Here is a 13,247-nt window from a genome sequence, read left to right as displayed (position 1 = left end):
AAACAATAAGTGGTGGTTTTGCTCTGATGGGTTTAATGTCAGAATACTGATTTGTTAACAGTTCTTGTTTATTCCTTTTTCTGTTTAACCTCTTTCATCTTTATTATGAAGGCGAATAGATTTATATGTTAATAGTCTTACCACTGATACTTTTCCTTATTGTATTTCAATTGTGTAAAGAAAAAAAAATCTCTGCTCTGCCTAAAGTAAATTATTGCCTTCTGAAGTATGTTGCATTGTATAGTGCTTAAGTTTTAGCTAATAATTTAACAGGATTCCAGTCGCTGGAACTTTCATGATTTAGACTTGGAAAAATATTAAATGGTCAAAATATTTAATCAGTATTGAATTTAATAGTTCTTGAGTATGAAGAATAGATGAAATAAAGCTTTCAAGCTAGGCAGAAAAATGGCTAGTGCAGTAATGAAATGAAGGTGCATCTTTAGCTAATGTAGGAGTTTAGTGTGGCATTGAGTAAAAGGCAATTACAAATACAGTTAAATTCTGGTTCAGAGCCAGTTATGCTAACATCCCCCTCTTCTGTTTCTAGAAAATATTTCCATTCAGTTAGTCTGCAGAATGTTTTATGTACATTGTACTATCAGAAGACTTTTGTGAATGTAAATACTGTTATTTTAAACTAACAGTGTAGCTGATAGCTTTCTATGATTTAGATATGGAGTAATACTGAATATGAAATATTTAGTAATATAAATTGTATTTATGTTGCATATACAAGTATGCCTTTATATAGGATATAAAATATCCATCCCAAATGCTTGTGTGTATGGGATAAGAACACTCATACTGAAGATAAGAATAGGAAACATTTAAATGCTTGTGTATTTTCTTTGATTTTATGTTCCTGTAATCTGATTGTTTTAATCAGTGTTTTGTTCCTGTGAGAGAAGCTAGTCTTTGTTCAACCCTATGAACACTGGTAGGACTGACTAGTAGTAATTTTCCTGTATAACAACACAGACCTGCTAAGTTAATTTGGTGCTGAAGTTTTTTGGTGGTGATCACGTGTGAAACAAACTACAAAATGAAAAGAGATAAAACATACCATCCAAACCAGCAAAGTACCTACAACCACAAACCAAACAAGATTTCAAAAAAGAAGTGAGCAGGTAAGTAATGCCAGTTTATCCTTGTGCCTCCTGCTGACTTTCCCCTTCAGGGAAGCCTCTCCTGCTGGCTTTATTATATCCACAGTCCATGCCCCCCTTCTCTATCATAATAAACAGGTGCTGCACAGCTTAAATTTCAAGTCTGGTTGTAGCAGAAGATTTCAACTGGAAAAAATCAGCTCTGGAGGTGCTGGGAAAACTGGGAAGGCAAAGATTTCCTTGTGGTGAGCTATGAGTGGTTTGTACCAGACTTCTTCCCCTCAAATATTACAGAGCTCTGTGTCTTCTGCATGCACCTCTAGGGAGCTGATCGGGCCCTTAGGTCCTCAGCAGTGGAAGGGAGGAAGGAAGTTGTGGGCACTAGGATGTGAGGCTTGAGGAGTGGGTGGATTTGGTAAAGAGGATGTGGGGGCTGTATCCTCAAGGCACTGCAGCATAGAAGGTTCACTGAGTACCAACACTCTTTTCTCACTCCAAACCAATGCAGCATTGCTTTGAGGAGCACTTCAAGGCTGTTGTATTTCCCTTGGTGCCCAGTTCATCTTGGGAGTCAGGAACTGGATGGCAGTGCTGCCACACTGCAGTGCATGCCACAGCATGTGCTGGTGCAAGGAATCCACTTAAAAACTATCCAAGGAGCTGCATTGTTTTGATGTGAGGAGCTCTTGGAATATTGCAAATGGTGATAACCTTGTGCAGAGCTACTGTGTTTGCTCCTAGTGGAGTTGAGTGTGTTGGTACCCTTGTTTGTCCCTTCCTGGCTTCAGAGCCCCCCTTCTATCTTGAATATCTACTGCAGAAAGTCCTTAGTGCAGCCTGTGATGCTTGTTCCTACAAGTCATGCGCTGAAATGGAGGTTATCCAAAAACTCGATAAAATCAGAATTTTGCTAATGGAAATTGGCCAGTCTTGCTGAAATGAAGTAGCAGAGACGTGGTCAATGCTGTTGGCTCACCTTGGCAGCAACTGATACTCTGAGTAAAGGAGAATAACCTGGGATAATGTTTCAAGCATCAGAGCGTATATTTGCATGTAGAGTTTAATGTTTGTGAGAGTACTTTGTGGTGGTGAAGATTGTCTTCTGAGGGATGGCAATCAGTGGTATTTCAACAAGTATTTTTAGATGTCTTGACTGTGGAAATTATGTGGGATACTTACGTCAACTTAAAAAAAATCATATTGTGCTGGTTATCAGTGACTAAAGCCATATTTAAGATATGAAGTGGAGAGCTGCTTTTCTGTGTGTACTGCAGCACAGCTCCTGGTATTCTGCTGCCTGCTCTGTAATCGAGCAGTACTCTGCAGTGGCTGTGCTGCTTCTGGCTTTCACTGCCAAAATTATCACAAGAAGTCCTCTCCTCTAGAGGAAAGAAATTGTGCTCTGTGTTAAGTAAAAGATTTGTAATGTATAACTGATGCAGTATACCCTGTCATTTCAAAAATGACATGTGAAGATGTGCTATGCCTTTAAAATTCAGGGTGCACTTCCCTCCTCCCCAGTCTTGCCTAAGATATAAATCAGATCTTGTTGTAAACCACCTAAAACACTTTCTGGGGTTACATCTTCATAAATACTTTAAGAAGCAAAATGTTACTGGAATTAATTTTGTTCAGTATTCCTTCCAAACAAGTTAAATGAACATGTTTAATGGAACTCCTGTTTCAACTTCATAGCTGATCAAGTTTGCCAGGAGTACAGAAAATACTATTTCTACATCTTGTATGCTCTACACTGTGGGACTGCTTGAGATCCCTTAATGTACACACATGTTAATTTTGGAAATTAAAAAATCTAAGTATGTTTTGGTCTTGATTTTAGTTTTTAAGTAGTATTTATTCCAGAGTTTTTTTTTCCTCTGTTAAATAGACAAGTTAGGTCAAGGAAGAAGGAAATACTGAATTTTTATTTTCTGCTTTTCTATCCATGTTCACACTTGACAGGGAAATCAGGTGAACTTCAAGGAAACATTTTAAAGGAAACAGTAGGAAACGTTTTAAACCCCAGGACTCAAGGATAAAAAAATGCACAGGTATTTTGTGAATCCTGCGTCAAATACAAAACTAGCATGGTCTCATGGAAGATGTGCTGACAACAAACATCTATCCCTGAGGTTACTGCTGCGTGAGCTTGTCTGCTCATCTTAAGCTGGGAGAGAATCAGTTTCTCAGATAAGGGAAAGATATGTTACTGAATTTAATCATGTTATTGTGGGTTAGCAATTTGCATCTGATCAAATGAGGCCACTTCACAGTGGATATGCTTCATGCTCTTGCCAGGTACATGTTAAAAATCAGCTTATTTTCAACTGAAGGCTGAGGGTGACTGTTCTTTGTATTACACTCTTTCACCTAGTAAGGCAAGAGGAATCTTTTTCTTCTTGAGCTTACATGGATTCTTGGAAACTGAAGAGAGCTGCAGACCTAGGATTAGGAACCTTGTAGAGGCTTTCTGTCTATCTTTATCTCATGTGTCACATGCTTCCTGAAAAGTTAAAGTATAACCTGGATGGTAGAAAACTTTTGTGAGGAGAGTATGTGTTCATAGTGGCAGCCCTAAGAATCAGGACTGGGTTTTGGGGATGAATGTTTGGAGAGAGATGCGTGGAAGATCATCTTTTGCTCCAGGGAAGGCATTGCCTAGACTTCGTGTGGAATGCAGATATGTAATACGTGAACAGTTGGGACATTTGGTCAGTTGTGGTATGCAAAGTGCACTGTAGTTGCTTACATTTAAGGTGAAGAAGTGATGAGGACAGAAATGGAAGGAAATGTCAGTTTCAGCTGCTGACACAAGAGGCTGGCTCGACCAGCTTCATTCCCCTCCTCCAGAAGCATCTGAAACAACCATTAAATCTCAGATTGGAAAACACTAATACTAGGAGACAGATTAATAAGAAAATGCTGTTTACAAACTGTACCTATTTTGTTTTTGTTGGCACTTCTGTCTCTTTTCACCTCAGTCTTGATTGAACTGTGTCTTGGACATTGGTCTTTCTCCATTTGCTAAACTGTTTTGGTGAAGACCATTTGCCAGGTGGGATAAGATGATGCTCTAGAGCTGGTTTTCAGCAACATGCAAAGGGCACAGGCACGCTGTGTCAGTTTTTTCATTCTTTCTCTTAAAACCAGCTGGCATGGGGAAGATTCTAACACAAGGATGGAAAAGAGGTAGCAATTGCTCCCTAGTGCCCTTTCAACATGAAAGGAACTGAGAGCGGGCAAAAATCATATACATCTCTTGTGATCTGCATAGCCAAGTTAACAGCATTTTATGAGCTGTGGTATTACAAGGATTTGTTAAATCTTGTGGGATTTTCATGAAGGTATGGTCTTCACTGGTAGCTGAGAGATGATTGTCCCCTGTGTCTGGGTCACAACCAAGATTTTTTCCCCTCTTGTAGAAAGAAAGTGTGAGATAAGTGCAAAGAAATGATTTCTGTTTTTTGCAGAGGCAGAAGCAGTTTTTGTCTGTCTGTCAGAAATGCAGTTAGATTTGTCAGCAGTGAGTGATTGCAGCAAATACTCCAGCTTGCCTCAAAGAATAGCAACACGTAGAATTTGAAGCAGTAACAATATTTGCCACTGACAGGCACAAGTTTCTTTTTTGTGGGTGTCTGAGAGCTATAAAGGGTATAAATTCTAAATGACAAGTTTTTGATCAGAGTTTCTTGTACACTGAAACATTAGAGACACACATAACTGGAAATACAGAAGCTAGAGTTGTAGATCCTTCAGCAATTTACATGTAGACAACTTCTCTTGAATCTTGGTGCATAATTATAACCCTACTATGGGTTGTTTTTCTATTATTCAAGATTATCTGAGCTGCCACAGCTTGAGGTTCTCCCTAAAGAGCTGTGAAGACCATGATGTTGCTCTGCAGTGGTTGGAGGAATTAAAGCTTGATGCTGCACCTTCTCCCCACTGCTTGTATCTGAGTCCTCTTTAGTCGTGGTAATGCTTTTGAAAAAAGATGCACCAAGTGAGCAGGTATCTGTAAGAGTCTGGTGGCTGTGAAATTTGGATGTGTTTCAATGTTTTATCTAAGTGTTTTGAATTTATGCACGTTGAAATGTCAAGAGTACTGTCCATCTGTAGGGAAAAACAAACTAATGAGATGTGTCAGCATCCTGTATGGATGGGGACCTGCTCAGTGTTTATTTGGGCAAGATGAGTGAGACCCTGCAAAATTTAGGGTAAAATAGTAACATTTATGTCAGATACAAGTAATCTTGATTACTGTATCACCCTACTGGTTTGTTTGTTTTGTTTGGTTGGTTTTTTCCCCTGTTACTCTTTCTGCTGGCACAGACTATGCTGGGCGGCTGGAGAGCACAAACTCACAAACTCTTCTGGCATGTCCTCTGGTGTGAGGTGGCCAGCTTTTTTATGGTTCTGAATGATATTGAGTCAGGGTTTTTTTCAAAGTCATTATCAGTGCAAGTTCAGTGGGTCACTGATCCTGCATCACAGATGAGAAGCAATGTTCTTTGCTTAATGTTGAAATAGTTTGATGACAACATACAAGTAGAAAAGACAGGTAAGCAAGGGGTGACAGTTTTGGTACCAATATATATTCCACAAGGAATTTTGTTGTCTTTTCTCTTTGGAAATCACCACAGGAATTGAGAATGCCTGGCATGACAAACTAAATCTCCATCTTTTTTGTGCCCTAATTTCTTGTTATTAGTAAAAATCACCACTGGGAAGATTCTGCTACTGTGAAGGAAAACTGGAGAGAGTATTTTAAGAGTTTCACCATCTTCTTTACGCACTGGAATCCCACAGATATTTAGGGAATTCCACAGTTTCCTCATGCAAGTTTAAATCTTCTCTCAAAATAAGAGAAATTATTCCCTGAAATATAGAGATGTAATGATGACAGTTAAAAGTAACTGTCAGTGAAACTTACCAGGTTTTGGGTTTTTTTTATCAGTGGGGTGAGACTGAAGTTTTAACACCACTGCTTTGTGGGCTAGTAATTTCATGTTGTGTAACTGAATACAAACATTTCCTTATTAAGAGATAGTGTTTTGAATGTTGTAAAGTATTGCCAGAATGTGTCTTCTCAGTAAATGTTTTTCCTAGTAAGATAGGAAAATTTAAAATAACTGTTTTTGTTTACTAAGCCACTCAATGTAGTTAGCACTTTCTTCCTGAAGCAGTTTCCCAGCAGGTGAATTTACAGTGGGACATGGTCTCTGTCCCACACTGCAGTGTGTGAAATAAAACCAAGACATTTACATTTAATCAACAAAATGAAGAACAACATATCGGTGACTGATGTGTAAGTGAACCAGATCTTGTTTTGTTTCTGTGGATATCAGTTGGCGACACAGAAGTAATGCCAGCTTTTCTACAATTGCCTGACATGGAGACAGGTGTTCTGCAGTCCAGCACTTGTTTGTCAGTTTAGCAGCTTGGGACAGTATTCATAAGTGGGACAGTGGGACAGTATTCATAAGAACAATTTTTGTAGGCAAAAAAATAAGAACAATAGCTGCCACTTTTGGGGCGGTTATAATAACAGATGATATGACACCAAATTCAGCAGTCAAAAATATCTTTGTGATAAATGTGTTCTGCATAGGCAAGAAGAAACAAGATTATAGGAAATTGTTATTGGGATAGAAATAACAGACTTGTGGAGTATTTGAATTACATTATTTTTTTAATTTGGATTATTGTCTCTGCGGACCAGATACTAAATCCTTTGTATTTCTGTTGCAAAGAACATCTTCCTCTGCTTCTGTATTTCGCCTTGATTACTAGTTCCCCTTTCTTAAAGGTGAGGAACAACCCAGTGCTGACAAGTGCTGTCTCTCACCTAAGACATTTTATTGGCATCTGAGCAAAGCCAGGATGGTTCCAAGAAGTGAGTTGTATCAAGCTCCCTGCTATGTTTTCTTGAAATCTCTTTAAAGCATTGGTAACTGGCAGGATTTTGTTGTCACTTGTACCCATGCTTCTCACAACAGGGTTGAGACCTGAGTTTGAGAGGTGGCAGTTGTGGAATAAGATTAAACACATTGTTTTAACACTGACAAAAGTCTAATCTCAGTGGCATTTTCAGTGAAGTATTTAGTTGTTTTTGTGTTAGGAATGGATTTACAAAACACCTGGGCAGGAAGTAGAGTGGTAGTCACAGAGCAAATACTCTGGGGAGTAAAATTCACTGCCTGGTAAATGGATGTAGTTCTGCTGGATTCTGAAGGTTAATTCACTTGTGACAGCAAATTTACTGAGCCCTCGTACCTGTTAGTGGAAGCTGTTTCCTAGTCCAGGTTCTCTTCTGAAAAGTCAGAGAAGACTGTTGCCAAAAATACATTGCCCCTTCGTGTGTATTTGCCAATTTTATTCTTCTGTATTTTTACATTTTCTGGATCATATTTGTAAATGCCACAATGTTATTGAATGCACTGAGAAATTCTGAGCCTGAGCCTTTTCGAAACACCTTATATATTTACTAAAGCTTCCAAATTTGTGAGGAATATACCTGTAATTTACTTTGATTTTTTTAGTCTAATATTAAACTTTCCCAAACCAAATGATATACCCAAGATGTGGGCTTTAAATTGTGTTGTTAAAGATTTTATGTGCATCATGATTTGAAGGATCAAAGAAATGTCTCCTCTCTTATAGAAATGTTTTGGAATTGCAATTTGTAGTCTTTTTACTTCACCTCTTACTAGGAATGTTTGTGAAATGTTCAGGAGCCAGATGAACCTGTAGGATTTTCATGTCAAAAGTGAAGCAGTTAATCAAATGGTTTCAGCTAGGGTGTAGGCAGCTCTATGGACAGGGGAGAGAAAGCATGAAAGGGACAATACATAAGGATAATTCAGTATCTTAATACTTGTAGCTTTTGTGAGTCAATAACTCAATTCAGGGAGTTAGTAGTAGTGAAAACCTTGGGCCTGAAACACAAAGTGTTAAAACATGGCTGATGATTTTATTTATTCATCTTTACTTATTGAGAGAACACATCTTTTGACTTAAGTTTCTTATTATCTTGATTTCAACATTATAGGGCTTTAGTGTTCCCAAGCTTTCCTGACAAAAATTAAGCACTAACTCGGGCTTTTCTTATGGTCTCTCTTTTTTCCTGTGTCTTTGTACTAATCCTAAAGTTTTGAAGCTTCCTATCTGCGTTAGGTGTTTCTTTCACATGTCCGCAGATTTAGGCATGCACTGGTGCCTGTATTTATGTATTTGTTTAAAAACCAAACCAAAAAGATTAAGAATACTATATTGTAGTAGCTCCTCATTCTGTTTAGATACATTTCCAATACATTCACTGCTCTTTGTTCAAATATTTAATGTGAGCTGATTTTTGCTTTTCAGAATATTTTAATATGAAAAGGGCTTTAATTTTCAGATAATTTGCCCTCTGCCAGTAAAGATATATTTTTCAAACCAAAGAAAGAAGATTCAGCTACTGGCTCTGTATTCTATTTTCTGCTTTCATCAAAGATCAGGGTAGTAGGTAAGTAGTGCCTTAAGCCATGTTCTTATACATATGTTTCTTTTTCGTGAAGTGATTGAAGTAATTTTAAAAAACACAACCTCTGAGAATTTCATGATGTCTTCCTCGGGTTTAAATATAGGAAGCATCTGTGTAGGTGAGTAGGAGTCCCCTGTCATTTGAAAAACTAGTCTTGAATATTTTTTCTTTGCCACCTTATAATAAATATCTGGCTAGTTTTTCCTTTTCCTCCTTTTCTATCACTTTTTTTTTCCTGATCTTATGAGGGTTGGTGGTATTTATTTTTCTGACCCCTTTTTGTAACTAGGCATATTTAGTTCCTCTTTAACTGCCAAGAAAGAAGTCAGCATAAAAATTAAAAATAACTTGATTGGCATGTTTATTGAAAATGAACAACTGTCTGGTGTTTGGGCTACTACTTTGAAGAAAAGTAGCCTTTAACTGACTTGTTTCAAGTGTTGCTTATTATTTCCTTAATGGTAGTTGCCTGAAATAATTGCATAAGATGTCTTTTTTAATTTGTATGGTCTTGCTTTCAGTTATTAAAATGAAAATTTAGTTTGTTTATATGAAACTTCCAAATGTTCTAATTAACAAAATATTTTATGCAGTCATGTGAATGCATTGTAATTTTTTGGGAAGCTGATGCTCAATTATAGAGTGTTTCCTCCATAACTGAGATATTGAGAGTTGTAACTACACACATTTAAGGGTTTATAGGGTTAAAGGTAAGCATTTTCATTATATTTAAGAGTATGTCTTTTGTAGCCACGCTAGTAAAATACAATACACAGGGAGCAGAAATGAAGGTCTTTTCCTGGGGTTGTTTTTGTGACAGTGTCCTTTACATAGAACAATTTTAGCCTAATGTAATGAATCTGTGTTTTTAAGTTCTTCAAACACATAAATTACCATATTGGCATGTGGATTCCAGTTAATAATCGATAGCACACTAAAGATTAAAAGAAAAACAAAAACTTGTCATGAATTGACAATATGTCCAAAAGATCTGTCTGTCAGCAGAAGGTGCATATGAAAGGCTTGAACCAGCAAACTGTCCTGCGTGGAATCCCTAATCCAGCAAAGTATTTAAAAATATACATGTTTTATATTTTATATGTTATACATGTGCAGAACACGACAGTAGTGTCAGCTAGACTCTAGCAGAATGAATGGATGGTGCACCTGGTCCCAGTTCATTTGGTGCTTATCTGGAAAAGTTCTCTAAGTCCAGGGTCAAGGTCACTGAAACCTTTGCTGCTTAGAATCATAGAATGATTTGGGTTGGAAGAACCCTTAAAGGTCAGCTTGTTTGGACCCCTGTGCCATGGGAAGGGATACCTCCTACTGGACCAGGTTGCTCAGAGCCCCATGCAACCTGGTCTTTAACAGCCACAACTTCTCTGGGCAACCTGCTCCACTGCCTCACCACCCCTTCAGCAAAGAACTTCTTCCAAATATCTAATTGAAACCTACTCTCTTTCAGTTTGAAGCCATTCCCGCTTGTCTTGTCACTGCAATTCCTGATGGAGAGAGAGAATCCTTCTCTGGCTTCCATGCAGACCCCACCTAGGTACTGGAAGGCTGCTCTGGGCTCTCCACACAGCCTTCTCCAGGCTGAGCAGTCCCAACTCTCCCACCCTGGCTTCACAGCAGAGGTGCTCTAGTCCCCTTGCCAACTTTGTGGCCCTCTGGACTTGCTGTGGCCGTTCCCTGTCGTTATGTCAAGGGCACCAGAACTGTACCCAGCACTACAGGTGGGATCTCAGGAGGGCAGAGGGGCAGAATCACCTCCCTTGACCTGCTGGCCATGCTCCTTTTGATGCAGTTATGGAGAATGAATAATCCATCTGAAGTCAGTGTGCTTAAACATAACTTCTATGTTTAAATGAATCAAAGGGTAATTCTAAAAAGAAACTATTTTCTTTAATTAAAGGTCATTGTCATGATACACACTAATACCTGTTTTGGCGGGGGGAAGAGAAAGCAAGTATAAAGGATTGAAAATATTGTAAAATTTTTCCCTGTGTTTTTATCAAAATATTGAGGGTTTTTTTCCGCAGAGAACATGTAAAATATGTTTTAATTTGGTGGCATTTCTCTGCTTGTTCCTCATTCCTTGTTGGAAGAAAAGTTAAATGTGTTTAAGTGCAGGGTGTTTGACATTCTTTTTTTCTGGTGGAAAAACTTCTTTTGTGGTCATTGAAAGATGTTGCATCGTGAATGTAAGTAATGTGCAAAAAATGTGTACTCAGAGCTGGCAGTTTTATCACCAGAAGTGGCATGTACCGTTTACCCAGACAGGTCTGAAATCCCACTGTGTTTTCAGAGTTACTTGATTTATTACCACAAAGAGGCTAATAATTCCATATCACAGTAGAACGAACAGTCTTTGTCAAAGTGGAAATATTAAGAGAGTTGGGTTTTTTACATTTTTTTCAAATTTTTCTTTCATGTGGAGTCTAAAACCCATGAACTTTTCCCTACTACATATTTAACTGTAAAGCACTGAAAGCATAAGTTGTCACTGTACAAAATAGGGTAGCATCTTGGTTAAAGTCAGTAAGAATTTTTGGTTGAATTTGTTGGAAGTAGGATAGCTGAGCTGTTGCCAGTTGGGAAAGCTGCAAATGTGGGTTAGTTGTTTTTTTTGAAAGCTGGAGTATAGCATTGGATGGAATAACAGGATCACCTGTTGAGAAAGAGAGATTAAACACTCTGGGGCTGTTGCTGTGAATTGGCATTGAAAGGAGGAAAACTAGTGCTGCTATTTTTGTGCCTTGTTCCTTAATTCCCGGGTAGTTTAAAATACATATACTTCTGGATATTCCTTCCTGCTTTGATTTTGTATTCCAGTCTTTCTGTTTTGTGAACTGCTGATGTCAGTACTTTGAAAATGCTTTGACACCCAGAAGGTGTTAATGAAATTAAGTAATAATAGAAACATTAGAATTTCCAAAGAAACTTAAAAATGCTCCCAGACAAGTCTGAATGTCTTCTGCTTTGTTGATCAGAAAAGAGGACTTTGAGTTCATTAGTTTGTTTTATCTTCAGCGGTGGGTTAAAACCTTAAGCTTCTCTTCTTTAAAGCAAGGTTGGTATTATTTTGTGAGAAAAAAAATGGGGCAGATGTGTGGTTGTTGCAAGGTCATGGTAAAGATGTGCTTTGCAGTTGGAACTCTCATGTCTTGTTCTGCAGTCAGTAAAACACCAGTCTCTAGTTTTCCTGTGTGAAGGAATTGTAAAGATTTCTCTGTAATAGTTGGTTAGAAAATACAAATTGAAGAAAAGAGGCACCTTTTTTTTTTCCAGACAACAAACAACACTTGTGTGAGTACAGTAGGAGAGATTGTAAATCCACATGCTCACCCTTAAAAGCAACATCCAATGTCAAGTGGATCATCCATGAAGTAAGCAGAATAATAATAAAAAAGCTGAATGAACCCAAGATTATTCTGCAGTATGACATTGCCATAAAACTCTTGTAGTGCTCCATAGCTTTTCAATCAGTTAAAAATTAAATATGTTCTCTGTTAACATACAATACTCATATGTCTTTAAATAGACTTGAGTATTGCCATGGTAAAAAATATTGTTGTGTAAGTCATTAAACCTAATGATTTTTATTTGTGTATGCTAGTTTCCTCTTCTGCTGGTGCATCTCAGTGTGTTTATTGAAGATTTCCTTGAGAAAAAGTCTTAAGGGAACATAATTTTAACATACCTGTTTAATCAGGGCAGAGACGGGCTTTATTTTTGTAATGAAAATGTCATCTTTCCCCTTGAACTGAGGTGCTGCATAAAAGGTAGACAAGAATAAAAGCACTTTTGCTTATTTGATCTTCCAAGGGCAAGTTTATGATCTGCCATTGCAGTTTGGGAGCTGATAATTGGTGAGCCCAGTTGCACAGAAGAGAGGAAGCAATTTTTTCCTTTGCATGTAAAACCAAGGATTTACATTTAATCTTGTGAAAAATCTTCGTTGCCAATACTAATATGTGAACACCAAGGTGCCTAAGTATGTACAGAAGAATTGTACCAAGTTAGATTTGGCAGTGCTAGGTTTATGGCTGGACTTAATTGTCTTGAGGGTCTTTTCTAACCTGAATGATTGTATGATTCTAAGTTCATCTCAGAGAGACTGATTTAGCTATTAATCTTCATTCTTCCTCCTGATGTCCCACTAATTTGGGCTATGCTGGAGGCAGCTTTGGTCTCAGACACCTTTAGGTTTTCCTTCTGCTTTACTGAGCTTCTAGAGTTGTCTTTTCGATGGTGATGGACTTAAATACCTCAGCTGCTTCCCCCATACTGTGTAACACAGCATTTGCCATTTGTTTTCTGTCTGACTGAGCAGGTGCTGTTCTCTTTCCCCACAACCACCCTTTGGCTTCCCCTGAGCTGTGAACATCATCTGGTATAGCAGAGAGCTGTAAATAGTTTTTGCATTAGGTTCTGCATTCAGATATCAGCATCATGTTCTGCTTCTTTGTGAAACTGAGTTTGCAGTGCAATTTTATGTAATTCATTCTTTTTGTGATATTTCAGGGTTGCAATGAATTAAGGCAGTTATGGGAAGAATTTGAATCTTCAAGGCAAAATACAGGTGCAGTGAAAAACACCTATAGACA

This window comes from Ammospiza nelsoni, chromosome 5 (assembly GCF_027579445.1).
Source record: "Ammospiza nelsoni isolate bAmmNel1 chromosome 5, bAmmNel1.pri, whole genome shotgun sequence".
In the NCBI taxonomy this organism is placed as follows: domain Eukaryota; kingdom Metazoa; phylum Chordata; class Aves; order Passeriformes; family Passerellidae; genus Ammospiza; species Ammospiza nelsoni.
The sequence above is the reverse complement of the archived record's forward strand: the minus strand, read 5'-3'. Positions refer to the sequence as shown.